Below are 17,929 nucleotides of genomic sequence, written 5' to 3' on the forward strand. Positions count from 1 at the left end.
TATACTACTAATCCAAGAATACGATAAATAAGTGATAGAAACTCTTGCAGAGTATGTTAAAGATCAGAGTTGTCAATTTGCCCTTTGTTATGGTATTCTTACTCCCTTTGTTTCCGTACTGCTGAATCTACAGGATGCTTTTATTTATATTTCTGTTCAGATGTAGCTGTGTTAAAGAAGTTTTAAGTGTATTCTTGTAGAACTATTTAAAAAAAATTTCCACATAAACAATGAAACTACTTTTTTTTTTTCCTTAAAATTCAAACATGAATAAAGACCTGAGGTGAGTATTAACCTCAGTTGGGGAGTTTTTAAATATTGTGAAAGTTTAACTAGCTCAAATGCATCCAGTGACTGTGTTGGTTTTCCTTCCTCTTATGAGTACTTAGAGAGGTGAGGAAAAGTATTTTCTGACTCACATTGGAGGAAATTTGTTAATCCCAGAAGAGGCGTAAAGTCCTCTTATTCCTAGGAGTAAATAACTGTAGAATTGGTCTGCCGCTATTTCTGCTTACATAAATATTTTCAAGTGGCAAAATAACAGGCATTTACATGGTACAGTAGCAGAGTTATAAAAATGCAAAATCCTTTGCTTCATGCTCAATAATTTTTCATGGGTAGACAGAAGAATGAAGTGACTTTTCCATACTCACCACCTTGTATCTTGTAGGTAGGCTGTTAAAGGGCAAAAAATATTAATTTCATTAAGTGAAAAAAGACCAGTTTTTGTTCCGTTTCAGTATGGCTTCAGTGGAAATGCATGAATTGCATAGCTGAGCTGTTGGATCCCGATGCAGGGTCAGAGACTTGGGTGAGATTTCAGTCTCACAAGAAAAAATATTTTACAAATGGCTGTAAATTTAGTAGAAAGCAATCATCAAATTGTATCAAAGTGGTAAGTAGTAACCACGTGCGGAGAAGCTGCTCGTGATAGGAAATTATTTGCGTCCAGCATTCCACCGAGTTTGAAATAGCCCCATTGTGTTTGTTCCTCAAACTAAATGCTCATGCTGAGCTTGTTAAGGACTCACAGTTATCACGGTAGTGATATCTGAAAATTCAGCAAACTTAATTTTTTTTCTGTTTTTAAAATGTTTTGCTTATTTCTGAGGAAGCATGAGGCACACACTTTTTGATTCCTCTGCTGGAAGCGCTTTAAGCCACCCAATTTGCAGAGTAGTAATGATTTTGGAAAAAGTTCTCAGTTGATGGGAAAGCTTGCTATATGGCATGCACGTCTTTAAAAATTATTTTTCTTATTTCTGCATAAAAAAGAGGAAACGTGCAAAAGTTTAGAAAAAAAACAAACAAAATTTGTTCTTTCTGAAATTTTGTAGAAGGCTTGGAGAGAAACAGCTAGTCAGTGTTGAGGCTATTTATGGATACACTTCATCATACCATTTACAACTTCTTTTTAACTCTTGAAGTGTAAAAAGGCTTTATTTTATCAGTGAATGTTGTATATATGGGGATATGAGGTAACAGATGTTAATTTTACGTACCAGCTAATGATCTTTTCTCCTTGCCTTGAACTTAGAAAAGCCAGAGGTCGTGCACCAAATATTTCCCCTTAAAAAGCAAATAAAGGAAAAAGTAATTCACAAGACACCTATTTTATGATATGCAGCCTTATGTTTGATACCTGTCATTTTGTGACGGTGTTAATTTAATGATGCTGTTGGTAAATGGTGCATTAAAAGGAAACTCAACCAAACAGTTCTCTTGGGTTTCACAAGTAATGTAAATAGGATAAAAAGTCAGATTCATCCCCACTGCCTTTCCACTGGCTTCAGCAACAAGCCACCAGGGAATGTGAAAGAATGACCTCTATTTCGCAGTGATTATTTAGGAACAATAGATACGCTGTAATTTAACTTCATGTGAATATCTGGATCTATATCAAGGGAACTTACTTAAAATAATTTCCTTCCACTCTTGCTGATTTTACTTTGTTTCTGTTACGTAAGTGATAAGCTCTTTTAGTTTAGGGATAAATGCATTATTTATATTCCCTATTCATTTGATATTGTTAGTAAACTTCATAACAAACAGAAATGTACTGGGAGTGACATAGAATACTGAATCCTTTTCCTTTCATAGGATTATGCTGTGCTGTCATAAGAATAGATGACTTGGTTCATGCCACTGGTTTCCTCTTCCTTGAGATCCCTGCTCACTGTGAGGCACTGAATGTGTTCTCTTGAGTGTTACGGTATCTTGAATATAACTCCCTGATTAGTTCTGAAATCCTGAACTGAAGTGGGCCTCTGAGCTGTTACATTCTTTGCTATTTACCCAAGTTTTTATGGGTTGCTGGCAAGTGATGAATGGTTCCCGAGCTTTTCTCTCTGGCATCGTGAAACAGTGAGATGCGTATGGTTACTTTGAATTCCTGACTGATATTAAATCCTTCAGGGGACAGTACAAAAATTCTGACGTGAGTAGTTGTGTACTAAGCTTGATGAGTATTTTTCTTTCTAACGTCTGTCTCTGTATCTCATAATCTTCATGCTTCAGAGAGTGTCTCATTGTTGTGGACTCCTTTGTATTAACTGGATGTTCTCTTTGTGGTTCTGTATTTGCCCTCACGCAAGAGGTCTGATGCTATCTGCTTCCAGGGAAAGCTTCAAAATGTTCAGTTTCAAAAGCCCCACTTGAAGAAAAATAAATGAACTGTTATAACCAGCTATCTGTGGAATGGTACGTAAAATCAGATACCGAAGGACACAGCATGTTGTTGAGCAGAATTAACCTTTTCCCTATAATATGAAGTGGGTTACAGATTCCATCAGAAGAATAAGCAGTCCTCTATCCACAGTTGCTGCTTATTACTCGGTTTATAAAGGGGAGAAATCATAAAATCACATATACTAGCACACTGAGGCTGCAGAGCATACACCTGGCATTTTGTTTCCCCAGGGCTCTCTTAAAAGGACAAAAAATAGTGTATGATAGTGTTTTGATATACTCCCTAACTACTTTTAGTGGTTTTCACCTCTCATGGCAATTTTGGCACTGAAATTAATCTCTTCAGTAGGAACTTGCCTGCAAGGAGACTGAAAGCTTATTGCTACAAAAGAAGGAACAGCACCACAAATGAGAGAGTTTCTTTCCTTTGCAATCAAGACTGTATTTTTGTTTGAGTTTGTCTCTATTGCCCCTTCCCCCTCACCTCTGCTCCATCCGTATTTGCTTTTTAAAATTAATTAAAAGCACCTCAAAGCTCTGTTTTTGGGAGTGGGGATATTTTCCTTATGCTTAAGGTGACCTGTACATATACTATTGAACAATTAAACTAGCAGGTACTGTGTTGTCAACCTAATTTCTTTAGATAGACTTTCTGAATTTGTGCATGAGACTAGTAATTTGGAAATACCCATCTGCTAAGTAACTGAGCTTTCTATTGAACAAGGAGCAGTAAATCAGCACTGAATTTTTTTGTTATAAAAATTATCTTTACAGTTCTTTACTTCTTTTTCTATTATTTTCTTCTTCCTACCCCAGGCATAGTGGGCTACATATTTGATATTATTTGCAGAAGAAATTAATGTCTTTGGTAAAGGGAATTCTGCAAGATAGGAAAATACTGATCTGACTGGGTTTGTTAATTTTTGGTTTTTTTATGCTAACTTACAGTCCACTAGCAGCCAAGCAAGGTTTTAGAAATCTTGGAGAAAATTAAAATTATTGAAAACAAATCACATGCCTTTTTAAACCTTTTTTGTGAACCCCCATTCTGAATGCTTGTTATATGCATTTCTGGATGGAAAGCGTTACGTAGACTCGAAAGAAGACAGAGGTAGGCCCCGAGGAATGCTAGACACTTGGAAGCTCAAGATGAGAAGACACTGTCTGTAAGGAGGACTCTTTGAGCAGCTGTAGTTCAAATAAATTAGAACAATGTTACTTGGAGGCCTGGGATTCATTAATTGCAACGACATATCTCAGCACCATTTGAAATTTTTGGCAGATCAGACCTAGTAGTCCTCAACAACAGGTTAACACTTCAGCCCTTGAAGTGAGTTTTTCTTTCTATTTTCTTTCCGATAAAATTATCAGTGTTACTTCCTAAGAACTAACCAGAACAAACATTTCAAGTCTGACTTAAAATATAACCAAACACTTCTGTCACTATAACCCTGACTGCTCCCCAGTTCCCTCATTGCCTTTTATCAGAGGCTCTTCTGCTCCACTTCCTGATCTGAGCCATTCGTAAATACTGTGAGAAATGAGTGAAAAAGACACAAGAAAAAAATGCCTCATTCTTTGTTCTCCTGTTCCTGAGGACATCGCTGGGGAATTTATTCTGTATGCAGGGTAGAGGCATCAGTGCCAAATCCCTGGGTCCTCACCAGCGTAATTTTTTTGCATGCCTGGAAGTAGACAGGAAAAGTCTGCAGATTAGGGCAATGCATCAGCAGATCATTTGCCTTCTAGGCAGGGGAAGTTGGAATCTAGAGGACTGGTCTGGGAAAAACATCTACTTCTGAGAGCTCAAGAGTGCAGTTGCTTTGCTAGAAGAAAACCGAATCTGCAAGATTCAAGAACAGCTGCACCTCAGAGTGCAGAGAGTTCCTGCTTCATCTCTTTTTACTGTAAATTGCTCCTGGAAGTCTTTGGACAAGCCATGGATATTTCCTTATGTTGGAGAGCTTAGTAGAGTATCTTCAGCCTCGCTGTCTTCCTCCTCCCTTTTCGTCCTCCTAGAATTTGTCTCTGATCCCAAACTGTGAGAAGAGTAAGTTTTGTCTCTACAGGTGAACTTTGTCTAACATTTGGTTGCATGTATTATGCAGTGGTCATCTACTTTTTTTTTTTCAATCTAGACTTACATTGTGGAGCTTGTGGAGCGAAATGGGAACTCTGCAGATACTGTTAACCTTAAGTAGATGCTTGAAAAGTAATTTATTAACCATGGGTACATACATTTCTCTTCATGACATATGTGAGTTTTTACATTCTAGCTAGTTAATTCGGGTGAGTCTCATTTATTCCATTTATTTAGTTTATGGAATAATTTTTGCTTATGTTTTTCATTTGTCTCTTCTGGAGAAAACTATGATTTGTCTTTACCTTACATAATATAGCATGAATTCTCATTTTTAAAATATGTAATAGTGTTTTCTTGAGGCTTTTGCCTATTAGTCTTGGAGAGAGGAAGTTGTCACCAGCAGTGTATGGTTTTCTGCTGTGTTTTAGTTCTGGAATGGTTATAAGAACTGTGCTACAGAAAATATTAACTAAATCGTTTTCAGAACCAGCATTCTGCCCCAAATCTCAGACAGCTTTGTGTCTTGACTACTGTCAGCATAAAAACTGGGAGGTAAATCAAGTGAAGTTCAGTGACACCTAGAAGAATGTTTTTTAGATTCATATTAATTACATATTTGTAGGATATTTCTTGGACCGTTTAAGAAAATGTCCAGTCTGCCCTGTTATGTTGGTACAAGTGTTTGTGTGACTGTGGATTTAACATTATTGGAGAAGTGATCCAGCTGGAAAAATAATTCCTTTGGCCCTGACTTTCTGTCAGCTCCTTCCCCTCACTTCAGTGCACGCAAGGAAAACGATGACTTTCCGGGCCAGAATTACTATGAAGGAGATAGTAATTTCTTTGATATAATTGCGATGAAAAAGATATTAGAACTATGCCTTCACTTACCTACAGGTATTGTCTGTGACCACTCTAAATGATAAATCAAGAAACGTATTTCTCTCATGCAGGTTTCCTAGAGAGCAGAACTGCAACGTTGTCCTTTTGGTGTGTTCTTGTCAAGGGAGCTTTCCCCCTTGCTGTGTCTTGAGCTAGAAGGAATCCTGTTTGCTATCTTTCTCTGCATCACTCAAGTACAAAAATATACATATTCAGTGAATGTTTCTTAGCATTTGTGCTCAATTAAAAAAAAACAACACAGAGTAATAAAAGTAAACAGCTCACGTTCTGTTATCATTAATGGACTTTAACACCTAACATCTGTATGTACACATGGACGTTTCTGAACTTGCCCCATATAAAAAACACGTAATAGGCCAAACAATTAGGAAGTAAAATTATGTGTGCCATAGCACAGAGCATTAGGTGGCTCTTCCAGATCAGACTCTGTCAGCTTCCTTACTTTTCTCAAATAATAATACCTAGGAATATATATGGAGGTCTTAGTGTTACTTCTCAGTTTTGCACTGGGTACATTCCCACTTTGGTTAAAGTATAGTTCTAATTTCTCTAATAATTTTTATTCTTTAAAATAATATTTCATTTTTTTGTGGAAATTAAGAAAGAAACCAAAGTCAACCTGTGACATTTGATTATGAATATATTTAAAAGATTAAACTCATCTCACTACAAACTAGTTGCAACTAATCCCTCCCACGTCCATGTTACTGCCCACCTGTTGATATCTGGGACTGAAAATATAGGTCCCTGTTTTCTTTAACTTTGCAGAAGGTATTTCTGGAATCATTTTGCTGTGACGAGTTAATCCCATTAAGACTAAATTTGCTCAGAGTTTTATGGAGATGATGAAGTCAACAAAGAACCTACTGTTCATGTATCATAGAATCATAGAATGGCCTAGGCTGGAAGGGACCTCAGAGATCATCTAATCCAACCTCCCTGTCATGGGCAGGGACGCCTCTCAACTAGATCAGGCAACACATGGGGACCGAACGGGGATCGAACCCTCGACCTTGGTGTTATCAGCACCAGGCTCTAACTGACTGAGCTGACTGGCCTCCTAACAATGCTCTGTTTCTTAGAAGCTTCCTTTTTGTTTTTTCTTTCTTCTTTTCCATTGAAAATGTGAATTGTTTCCCACTGATATGAATGCCCTCAGTGAAGAACCGTAGCATATGCAAAGCCATTTGCACCCTGGCCTGCCCATCTCGGTCCTAGATAATTCCATTGCCCCATGAACCTAACAGTTGAGGAAGAAAGCAGTATAACCTTTTTTAGAAACACTCTTTGCTGTTTTCCAAGACAGATGTTGAAGAGTTGAATTGTGACATAGTTATTTTCCTGTAGTAAAGATTTTTTGTCAGAGGTGTGAAAGTGCAGATCTGCCATTCTGAGCTTTGCGGTTTGGTCTCGGCTGCTTAGCTGCCATCCAACAGGGAGCACTGGTGTCTTGGAGCACAGTCTCTTGGCCCGAGAGATTGGGAGTGGGACCTGGCATGATTGTTTAAGAGGAAAGGAGGGGGCAGTGGAGAGAAGGGGCTTCACTGCCTCTGGGCTGTGGTTACAACACTTGTTAACATTTATTTATCTGCAGCATCTTCTACAAACAGTATACAAAGCCCTCGGGCTTTGATAGTTTGTGTCCTTATAGTATTTGTTCTTCAGTATTCTACAGAGAATGGAAATCAAGGAAATGCATTTGTTTTAAAAATACAGTGTGTGTTGCAGGACTACTACACTGTGGATTATAGTACTTGATTCACTTAACTAGATTCACTTAACTATTACAGTTTCTCCTGCTTTCAATATTCAGGGTGCTTGTATTTGCATTTACCTCCCTATGCATGTCTGACTAGGAAAGAGCTGGGATGATTGCTCCTTATTACAATCTAAAATGATTACAGGGAGTCTTTAATCTTTGATCTATGAAGCATTTTATTAAAAGATTGAACAGCTTGCTGTTTTTACAGTGTCCTGATGAGTTGGCTTGGTGCCTTAGTAATGTTCTTTGCAGTTCTTAATTGACTACTCATCAGAGACTGCAATAAGAGTGATTATTGAAACCCAGTCAGTAAAACAGTAACAAGTGGCCAAATTTCTGAAAACATCTGTTTTATTCTGCAGCATTTTTAAGTTAGGAGAGAACATCCACAAAATGAGATTGCTTGTCATTTCCAGTTTTAAAGAGTATGATCAAGAGACAGAGAGATGAAATCCTCCCTTTAAAAGTGCAAAGTGAAGGTCTAGTTGGAAAGCCACTTGCTTCTTCTCATTTTATAAATCTAATTTGTTCTCCATTTCATATGCTCATTCCACGTTCCTTGTGTTTCAAGGCATGTAATCTTGCATTACAAGACAGCAGCTTCCCAAAGTGTTTTGAGAGGCATTCACTGGGTAGCGTGGCTGGAAGGAGTTTATTTTAATGGTGTTTTAGTCTTCACAGAAATGTAAGTAGTTGCTATTACAGCTTGTTGATGCTTTGGCTTTCAAGAGTCCCTAACTGAGTGTCTTCTCAGATGACTGTGGCCAGAGAAAACAGGAAGATGTTTGCACTTCTGAATATTTTAAATGAACTTGAGGTTTTCTGGATCCACCAACGTGATAGTCTTAATGTTTTATATGTTTGTGTTGTGATTGCAGAGGGAGAGAATAGAGTTGCTTGTAGCAGAGGGTATGTGCTGTACCCATTACTAGCCTCTAATAATGTCAGAACATGCTGTTACTTGACCATCTACCACTTGATTTTTTTAATAGATTCTGAATTTATATGCACTTAAAAGGTACTTAACTCCCACAAACAACCTATTTCTGGGTTTTTCTTCATTTAGTCTGATCTTGGGAATAGTTTGAAACCCCTTTATTTGTTTTTTCTTATTCATTATCCTAGGAAATGTGATTAAAATGGATAATAACACAAGCACTTTATGTACTAAAGGCTATGTAGAAACAAAAATGCCTTTATTTAAAACAAACACCAACAAAAAGAACCCCTCACCTTTTCTCAAGAATGAAAGATATTCTCCCTTGGCAACCTGTATAATCTGGATGGGCCTATAGCTGTGTTACACACAAAGATGCTTTATCTGAAGTGTTTGCAATAGGATGTTCTAAGGTTTGCAGAATACTCAGATTGCTTCTATTATTCTTTTCAAATGTCTGCAGAAGCTCCGATTATTGTTACTTTGACAAAATTTCTTAAATGCACGTACCCGAGCAAATTCTTTTACTTTGATCTAAGACTAAAACAGGATAACAGTTTTGTCTGTATTTTTGGTCAGAAGACTGACCTGGCCTAAAAACAAAGCATACAGAAGTTTTTACTGGATTTTTTTGGAAATTTTGTGGGTTTTTTTCCCAACCATCAGCATCATAACAACCGAGGGCAAAGGAAGAAGTCAAAGCGAGCATGAAGAAGCAATGCAAGGTCAGCAAACTCTGTTTAAGCTGGCGCAACTGCCAGAATAAATGCCTGCAGACCTAGCTCTGAGTGCAATGTTTGTTGCAGCCCTTCTGTTACAAGTAGTTGTAGTCAAGGAAATAAGTTATTTTTCTGGTGGTAAAAGGAAATTAGAGGTGAAATCTGGAAGCCAAGTTGGATGGTCCAGCAGAAAGTTAGGAATGATGCTGTCACCGAGACTGGTAGCCTTAAAGATCAACATGTAGAGAGTGTTGCTTCTTTGGTAAAAGGCTAAAGAAAGTGTACCAGACCTTTCCCTCTCCCTAAGCTGATTCTTTTTGCAAGCTAAATGAGAGCTGTCTGAATTAATTTTTGTTCTTAGTCATATTTGCATGAGAGCAGAAAAAAGACTGAGAAACCTGTGTCTGATACTAATTCTAGCCCTTTTGCTCTTAATGTCTTGTCCCAACACATCATTCTGTGTCCTGCATCCCTTTCTTGATTTTCTGTGCTGTTCACAAGATGCTCATTTAGAACTTTCACCACTGACAGTTGGCAGAACCTTCAAAATCTTAATTTTTCAGCACTTGAGGCTTAAATAACCTCTGAATATTTTTCTGTGTGTCAGCTGTCAGGAAAGCTTTGTGTGTATGCAGCTATAAAATTGTATTCACAGTATGAAATCAATTTAAATTCTTCTATAACTTCCTATATTGTGTTTTCCTGTTAGCATTATGTGGTGTTTTTAAAGGAGCATCATCACCTTTTCCTGTAGTTTTAAGGAATTAGCCTGAACACCTACATTGCCTGTTTCTAATTTAGTCTTTAAATTTCAGTTGGGATACCGGAGCACTGTATGCACAGAGTTAATGCTGTCAACAGCATGGACATATCGAAAGATTTTCTGTGGATCCTGTACCTACAAAAGTTCGTTTATTCCTGAATACTTCATATCTTTGGCTAACATGTCTGTCTTCAGAAAATATCTTAAATGTTCATACACGTGCTTTTGTTTCCTGAAAGGCCACATACTTCCAATCTTGGAGTTAACAGTTCCTGGGCATAGTACCATTACAAACAGCTCAGCTGATTTTGGCTTTATGCCTGGGCATGTTCATTCATGAAATAGCTGTTAAAACAAAGTACAACTTTTAGTTACATTCATCTTTGCAAGCAGCTAGTTTCCTCATCACCAGTGTTTTTTTCCTTTTTTAATTTTTTTAATTTTTCTTTTTTTTAAGTAGTGGTTTGGGGGAGTTGGTTTTGTTGATACTGGAGAGATAACAGCGGTTTGTTTGGATACTGCCGTGGCTCTTGCTACAAGAAGCAGACGTGGCGTGGAAGCAAAGCATTTAACTGTCAGGCTGTCTTCCTCAGTGTTTTATTTCACAGCAGCTGGGCAATATAATGCAAAGTGATTTCTAATATTAACAGATAGTAGAAGTTAGTAGCTATTAACCTCACTTTTGCAGTTACTGGAACTGACCCATGGAGACCTGCAGTGCCTGTGAAGATGAAAAATTTGTTTTCTTACTGGAAGGTTGCACAGCTTGGTCCCAAATAGTGACTGCAGGGCCAGCTGTACTGCCAGCACATCCCTACCCGGCTGCTCAGTCAGTTCTCAGCTTCACCAAGAGCAGCAGGCAGGTAGTGCCTGACGTCTCCAGAGCCGCTACTTAGCCACTGACAGTCTTTTTACCTCACGTGGGTGACTTCATGGACTGCTAAAAAAGTAAGCAGGTAGATCAATAGTTAAGATCACTTCCAGACTGAAGTGTTCACCTTGCCTCTCAAGCTATTGCTCTTCAATTTGAAACAGGGCTTAGTGAAGGGGAGTTGCAAAATAAATAGGAAGGCAAAGGAGAAAAATGATGAGGTTGTTGACGGGTTCATAAACCCCCATAGCTTCGCATTGGGCTCAGTTGTGTATGAGCTGTTCTTTGTCACTCTCTCAGCTTTTTAGCTCACCGCGTTTGGGAATGAAATTTATAACTGGCACAGATTTCACGTAAAGCGCTTTGAATATTTGTTCTAACCATCTCTGAAGACAGAAGCCACTTCTAATATCTAAGCTCTGGAGTGTCTGTGGATTGGCATGTATTTACCCAGTATAAGTTCAGATGCACCCATTTTGTATTTTAAACAATACTATTAGTAACTTTCTGGGTGTTCCTGGTGAGACTTCAATTAAGGGAGACCTGCCAGTATGAAATGGATTTCATGGGCCTGTATCAAATATTTGTTTCCAAGGTGCTTGTTCCCAAAATGACAAACCAAAAATAATACTTGTTATGACAATGACTATCACATATGGTGCCTGGTCTAGTTGAGAGGTGGTGTCCCTGCCCATGACAGGGAGGTTGGACTAGATGATCTCTAAGGTCCCTTCCAGCCTAGGCCATTCTATGATTCTGTGATTCTATGAAATGGAACAGAACTCCATTTTCTTTTCTTTTTTTTTTTTTAAATAATTAAGGGGTACAATTGTCACTGTCTTTAACATGGTAGCAAAAGTTACATTTGCAACCCAACAAGTAGAAGAAAACATCAGTGTAGTCTAGCACAGGATCCTAAAAATGGCAAAACTGGTTACAGGACCATCAATCCTGGAAATACGGTGTCTTTTCAAAACTGTGATAATATAATTGTACTGTCTGCTATAATTTGTAAGGTCTAGTTTCCAAATCAGCTTATAAAACTGATGGGGCAGGCAGCACCTAAAATCTAATACTGTTTTCCCTACTGTAATTATTAAATAGGTTTGCTGGGCCTACATATACTGGTAATGAAGTTTTGGTAGTTGATAAACTTTATATTCAAACAACAGTCATGACAAAAGGCTGTGCGTTTACTCTAACTGCAGTTTACAGGCTATTAGCAGTATGTCAAAAGTATTTTTGCACATACTATGTAAGTAGTTTGGATATCCTTTACAAGATTTTTCAGTGTTCTAATAAGCCAAACAAATCACAGTAGCAGAAAAGTATTAATACTTTAATGTTGGTAGCAATTTAAAAGCAAAAAAAATTTTGAAATTTCGAGTCATAAATTCGGAACAAACTAAGTTTATACATATATTTAAAACCAGCATATTTATCATTCTGGGTTAAATTGTCAGAGTCTGATTAATTGTTCAAAAGATTGTAGATACTTGGTCATATGTATAGATACTGTATATATAGTTTATCTTCTCCTGTGTTTGTGCATTTATCCTCATGCTATTACTTAGGCATTTTCAGAACCTGCTGAGTGTAAAAGCAATGAGCTGGTGAAAGAATGAGCTCAGGATCTGATACAGCTTTTTTTCAGATGATCCCATTTGTGCTTTCGATGCATGAGTTCCTGAAAAGAAGGAAATTTAACTTCTCCATTTGTATGTTATTAGCAGAACTTTTGTTTCTTTGTGTGGGAAGTGTGTATGCTGCTTACATCATCTAGCTAAGAAAGGGCAATCATCTGACAGGAAGAAATTGAGAGAGAATTTAGGCTGAATGTCAAGAAAACTTCCTCACGATGAGCTGCATTGTGAAATACTTTGCCAAGGAAAATAGAAGTGTCTAAGGCACAAACTGATATTGAGCCAAGTGCTGGAAAATGTAATGTAGGAACAGAGTATTTTGTATTGCTTGATGGCCACGCATCCTTCTTAGCCTGAACCATGCCTAATCAGATTGCGCTAAGTGTTGTGTGGTAGCCTATTTCAAAGATGCCCACCATGACAATGGGCTAAGAATACAGTGCATTTCTCAAGAAGACTTCAACTCTGTCTTCCTTGACGTAGGGATTATGAGGAAAAGGGGAAACAGTGGGAAGTTGAACAACCTCTAACAAATATCTGCTTTTTCCAGTTGAATTTAAGAGTAACTTCATTAGTCATGACATTTTCCCAAGACTGGTTTGTGTGAGGCTCTGAATAGGTTGATTTTAGTATTTAGGAGCCTGAACTTCTACAGAGCATTGTGCAGCTGAAGGTTTTTGTTTGTTTGTTTAAAAGAAAATAAAACAAAAGAACACAGTATGTCAAATAACACCATTTCTGGCAATTTGGAAAATTTAAAACAAAATCCTAGGTCTAGTAAACACTTCTGCCAACATCTTGGCTTCTTTGTTGGGTTATTCATTTGCTTATTTTTATCCCTCACAGTTAAACTTCCATTTAAGATTTTTTGGTTTGTTTGCTTCAGTTAAAATTTTGAGGAGTTTGTTCTCATTTTGGCCTCAGAAAAAGCTGATGATGACATTTGAGCACTCAAGCTCTTGATCTCTTTTTATAGAAGGCTTGTCCCTCAAGAACATCTTGTCTGTCAGCCTTAATGTCTCCAGCTTCTGTCTAGGAAAAAGGCACACATACTCTGGCTTTCTAGGATTTTTTAGGAAAGTCTATTTAAAGGTAGTTTCAGGAATTCTGGCAAAAGAAGCTGTCCTGGTTTTAGAGCAAACTTTGCTCTTGAACCAGGAGAATAACTTTTTAAAATAAATGCTGTAGTGAGTGACAGCTCAACATCTCTTAGGGAATAATGCGTGCTAATTAAAAAACATCGTTTTTAGTCTTCATAGTAAGTCAGAAAGTTATTACTTTGATTACTTAGGTGTTTATTTATTTTTTTTATTGATTTCCAGCTTTCCCTTTGCATTGTAAGGGACCTCACAATGAGGCCTCTTTGGGATGCATTCCCTCCTCTCTGGAGAAGTTTTGTTGACATTTGCACAGTGAGGGAAACAGACCTGGCTGCAAAATCTACAGATCAGGATTTGGAATAGCAAAGAGACGAAGTAAAAAACATACGGAACTGATTTGGGGTGGCTCTTAAGTAGGTCTAACAGCCACAGTGAAAGTGTCTAGAAAGGTTTAAAGGAGGGAGTTTGTAAAGTAAATCTTGTTGCTTATTTGCTGAAATTTGTCTTAATCAGATAATTTCTGTAACTGTTAACGTGTTGAATTTTTTTTTTAAAAAAAAAGAAGTGGCCACACAAACTGTCCACCAAAACAGATTCTTTTACTTCTTAAATTGAAGATTCCCCCCAGTACAAGAAGGTTTGGGTTTGTTGTGTTACTTTTTCTTCATGGGTAAAAATACTTTTCTTGTAATAAATGTGTTAAGAAGTGCAAGATATAGTAAAATATGTATGTTTACCAAAGTACTCAGTAGAGTTGTTAAAATGTTTTGAATCATAGGTATACTTAAATACTGGATCCATTTTTTTCTTAATTAGTTCTGTGTTCCAATTATGCTGTTTCCTGTGTTTATGTAGCCATTTCCCCCTTGATAATATGTAATGTAAACATTCCAGCTGAGGATTTTTTTTTGTTTATTTGGAAAGCCATAAAGGGAGGAAAAACCAGAAAGGTTTTCTCCTGCTGGCTATCTGAAATGACATTCTCGAGTTCTCTTTTGCTTTCATTATGATTTGAACTCTCAGCCTAGGCAAGAGGCATGCACTGTTTGTATTAATGGTAGTGATAAAATCATAAATACCCAAACTTGTAAGTACACAACTGAACTGTTTTTCCTTCATTGTGATTGTGCTTGTGATTACTTTATCTTTTTACAGTTTTCACTGAGTTACAGTCTATGGAGTAAGCCAACTCTTGTCGGATGATTAGCTACCTACTATGACCATATTCGTTGCTGACTTATGTCTGCCTTCTTAACATCTTCAGGGATTTGTTTTAAAACAAAACAAAACAAAACAAAACAAAACAAAAAACGAAGGGGGGGAAGCAAACGTCTAAATTTTGTTTTGATTTTGTGGTGTTGTGTTTTATTCTTTCACAACAGATAATTCTTTTTCCTCAGGTGATGTAAATACTACCTATATAGTGTAGATGGAATACAGGCAGCAAAAGATTTCTTAGCTAAAGCTTTCAAAGTGCCATTCAATTTGTCTTCTGGTGTTCACCTCTGGATATAGGGTAAATAGTTTTGAACAACACAGTTGACAAACAGAAACTGATAATTTTGGTGAAAAACAGAAAACCAATTGGAGGGAGAGGATGTAGCTCTTCTAGTTATGAAACGTACCAGCTTCAGTCATCTTTGTAATTCTTCATAGATCAGGAAAAGTTAAATGCTTAACACTTTATAAAATGGTCCCATCTATGTAGAAGATAATTCTGCTGACACGGCTAAGCAGCAAGCCTGAGAGAGAGCTGGGGAGAGCAGAGACACACAGAGTTTGCAGCTCATATTGTGACAGTAACAACAAAAACCACACTGAGCTCTTGTGTACTCAAGGGAAAAGAGGAATATGGGACATGCACAGAGAAATCAGAAGTTCTTTGAAGTATGTCCTTGTGCAGTGAAAAAGTAGGTGGCATGCATGGTCTTGTTATGTGGAAAGATTTTTAGGGGAAAAAAAAATCATCAGCATATCCGGAGAAGAGATGAATGAAAGCACAGGGGATACAGAAATGGAGCCCCGTATGTGCAGCAAACTTGTCCCACTATATTATCCTCTGCTGGACTTTTACAATAAATTTACAAGGTGTAAGTCAGTTGGGATTTTCTCCTTTTTAACTTATTGACCATTAGCTTCTGTTAATCTATTTAAAACTCCTGTAGGGTTGAAGTGTGCATATTTTACACATAAATGATAAATATAGGGAGGAGGAGTCTTTATAGTACTTTCTGCATTTGAATTTTACTTTGCAACTCCATTTCCTGCAGCTGCTCCTTGTAAGACTTGTTCCTGAGACCCTTCACCAGCTTTGTTGCCTTCTTTGGACACGCTCCAGCACCTCAGTGTCTGTACTGCAGTGAGCGGCCCCAAACTGGACACGGTACTAGACATGTAGAATAGTGCAGTGCTCCAGCCCCCCGGTCATCTTCGTGTCCCTCCTCTGAACCCGCTTAAGCAAGTCCGTGTCCTTCTTACGCTGGGTGTCCCAAAGGCGAGCACAGCCCATCAGATGTTAATTCTTTGTAGGTGAGCTGAAGCAGGGCTCGTAAGTGGCTCTGTAGGCTCTCCTCAGGCACATTTGGTGTTTTCATAATGCATTCACATGTCCGACATTCAGTATTACATTTGAATGTTGGGAATCTTGTATGTCCAGCAGGTCTAGAGACGTTTTCCTCCCCATTTACTCTGCCCTGGTGAGACCACACCTGGAATACTGTGTCCAGTTTTGGGCTCCCCAGTTCAAGAGAGACAGGGACCTACTGGAGAGAGTCCAACGGAGAGCTATGAGGATGATTAAAGGATTTGAACATCTCTCCTGTGAAGAGAGACTGAGAGAACTGGGGCTGTTTAGCCTTGAAAGGAGATGGCTGAGAGGTGACCTTATTAATGTATATAAATATCTGAGGGGTGGGTGTCAAGAGGAAGGGGACAATCTCTTCTCAGTGGTGCCCAGCGGTAGAACAAAAAATAATGGGTTTAAGTTAGAATATAAGAAGTTCCAGCTCAACACAAGGAAAAGCTTTTTTACAGTGAGGGTGACAGAGCACTGGCACAGGCTGCCCAGAGAGGTTTTGGAGTCTCCTTCTCTGGAGACTTTCAAAACCCACCTGGACACGTTCCTATGTGGCTGCCCTAGGGGGGTTGGCCTGGATGATCTTTCAAGGTCCCTTCCAACCCCTTACAATCTATGATTCTCCTTTTTGCCTTTAGCACACAACAGGAGGTTCGTTAGTGACAGGGAGGGAAGTCCATGCTGTATGAGCACACCGCTGGTCCTCACTCATGAAAACACGTTTGTAGCTTGTCCTGTTCATTTGAAGCTGAGTTCTAAGACATGCAATGTGATGAATATTTCCTGAAATGGATCTAGGTGCCCTATTTTCGATGTACAGCACTGGTCTGAGCACCTGAATAAAAAATGGCTTAATAAAGGTGGTGTTAGAGGAACTTAGTTTATAATTCCATCGATTTATAAGTTGCTTTAAGTAGACATGATGTGCTTCATTTTCAAATTGGTTCGGTGGTGCTGTCAATAGTAAGACATAAATGTTACTGTAACAGAAACATTCAAAACTGCTTATCTGATCTAGGCTATTTTGCCTGTTAAAATCCAAACTTGGCATTGCAGATCACTTCTCTTTAAGGTGAGATTTCATTCAGTCCCGCAATGGGCCTGACTACGTCAAGGAGTCCCACAGCAGCATGCTGCCTCTACTGTGCACATAAATATTTCGCACTATCACTAAGATAGTAGTCACCTGAAAATACCATAAAAGAGATTTCTAAGCAGCTCTGAGGGATTCTTAGATACTTTCCTCCACACAACCATTACACTCAGGAATCACCAACACCTTAAATTTTGCTTAGAAGCTAAAAGGGGGCAAGTAAAAAAGGTTTGACTGTTAATACTTATTGCATAATTCTGTCAGCCTTCGCATAGCATCTCCGGGAGCACATTATAGAGCCTAGCTAGGACCTGAGAAGGTCTGAATAGCCCCTGTGAGCTCCAGAATTGGTAGAGAAGGTTGATAGCCTAAGCGTTCGTATCTGTGCTTGGAAGCTGCAAGTTTATTCCCCCGTTGATACTCAAGAGCCCGGGAGCAGCGGCTGTGACCCAGTGGGAGCGTCAGGCTGGGACTGGCTTGCGCAGGCACTTGCTCATCCAGAGAAGTGCTGCTCTGTGCATGTACTTGGGCAACGCACAGTTGAAGCAGCACTTCCACCCTCCAAACTTTTATTGCTAATGAGGGCCCTTTATTCAAAATCTGTTTCTTGGCAAGGCATACAGTGAAAGGAATGAAGTCAATTCTGCTAAAAGTTACTGTGGGAGGGCGGTAACAGCACTGTTAAAACCCATGTCTGGACAATTCCCTTGGTACCATTCTTTGCATCCTAATTTCCCCGTGAAGCCTAATTAACAACATGCCAGTGTTTACATCTTTATTCAGTACTTGTAA

General features: G+C 38.4%; 1 protein-coding gene across 1 annotated transcript in view; it reads left to right on the top strand.

The window, feature by feature from the left end:
* Positions 1 to 17,929, top strand: part of LOC104277630 (rho GTPase-activating protein 42-like) — a gene marked incomplete at both ends in the record, with an annotated part of 76,917 nt that overhangs the window by 19,232 nt on the left and 39,756 nt on the right. The window lies entirely within an intron of this gene.

The sequence above is a fragment of the Apaloderma vittatum genome, unplaced genomic scaffold (assembly GCF_000703405.1).
Source record: "Apaloderma vittatum isolate BGI_N311 unplaced genomic scaffold, ASM70340v1 scaffold12590, whole genome shotgun sequence".
NCBI lineage: Eukaryota > Metazoa > Chordata > Aves > Trogoniformes > Trogonidae > Apaloderma > Apaloderma vittatum.